Source organism: Orycteropus afer, unplaced genomic scaffold, assembly GCF_000298275.1.
Source record: "Orycteropus afer afer isolate SDZICR_OR568_19922 unplaced genomic scaffold, OryAfe1.0 scaffold00005, whole genome shotgun sequence".
Classification (NCBI taxonomy): Eukaryota; Metazoa; Chordata; class Mammalia; order Tubulidentata; family Orycteropodidae; genus Orycteropus; species Orycteropus afer.
The window spans coordinates 4,384,484-4,386,080 of NW_006921592.1; positions in this window are offsets into that span (position 1 = coordinate 4,384,484).

Sequence of the window (1,597 nt, forward strand, 5' to 3'; positions counted from 1 at the left end):
TCATTTTTGGCTTTGGTAGTGGTGCATAAATTTGAATAATAGTGGTATTAACTGGCCTTCCTTATAGGCGTATGGATATTATTCTATCACTGACAGCATTGAACTTCAGGATTGATCTTGAAACATTCTTTGTGATGATGAATGCCATGCCATTCCTCTTCACTTTGTCATTCCTGGCATAGTAGATCATATGGTTATCTGATTCAGAATGGCCAAAACCTGTCCATTTCAGCTCATTCATGCCTAGGATATCAATCTTTATGTGTCCCATTTTATTTTTGACAACTTCAAATTTTCCTCAATTCATACTTTGTACATTCCATGTTCTGATTATTAATAGATGTGTGCAGCTGTTTCTTCTCATTTTGAGTCATGCCACATCAGCAAATAGAGGTCCCTAAAGCTCTACTTTATCCATATCATTAAAGTCTTCTCTACTCTAATGAGGCAGCTCTTTCCCAGTCATATTTTGAGTGTTTTCTGACTTGAGGGGCTCATCTTCTGGTATGTATTAGACAATGTTTCAAGGCTTTTGATAAAGTTTTCTAGTAATATCTCAGACAGTTTTTCACTGCTATTCATATGGCTTTCACTGGCCAGTTTTTGAAAAGCAAATAGCCTCTTCCTCCCAAATATACCTCAGTCTGGAAGCTCCACTGATACCCATCCACTATGGGCAATCCTGCTGGCATTTGAAACATCAATGTCACAGCTTCTAGCCTCACAACAACATGTAAGCCACCCAGTATGACAAACTGACTGACAAGTCCATCTCCCTTAGTTGTTCTAAACTACTCTACTCATTTCCTGGCCTTCCCCCTACCTGTTCCGGCCATCCACCCTGGCTCCTGCTTCCTGCCTGGGGGCTATCCCCTTACCTGTTCTGTCTGGTCATTAGAAGGTTATTTTAGAAAATTTCTTAACTTAGTCATAGAAGTATGTGGAGAATATAAGCAAACTTTAAGTTGATTTTGACCCACTGTGCTGTGATAAAAGAAGATGTAATATGGTTAATATTTGTAAACTCATTTTGAAACATAAATCTAAACCACCTCCCTAATCTCTAACCTTGAAGAAAAGATGTTATATTCAGCTAGTCTTTAACCCTGGAGAGGAGACATAACATACTTGTCTTTGATATCACACCGCTCTTATGGTGTAAAGTGAAGGTGGGAAATTCACATAAAAACTCTGAATTTCTGCTCACACACTAAGAGAAGGCAGCGGCAAGGGGATCTTACTCTTGTAAAAAATATCTTGATATATCTCAATGACCTGAGTGGTTATATTTCCTTCCCTAGACTAACTTTCATGTTCTGGGTATGGAAACAGACTGCATTAAAGTGCTTTAGCCCTATACAGAGAATGGGAAATGTGGTCAGACAAATTCTATTCTATCTTCAAAGTTGCACATGTGGATAGATAGAGAGATGTTATTATTTGTAGAAACATATGTCAAGTCTATTAAGTGGTGATCACATGATTATAAATGCACTACAAAGTCATACTATGTGATTTAGCTGCTGCTTGTTGTTTTTGCTGTTGTTATGTGCCATCGAGTTGGACCCGACTCATAGAGACCTCTCCTTGGGTTTAC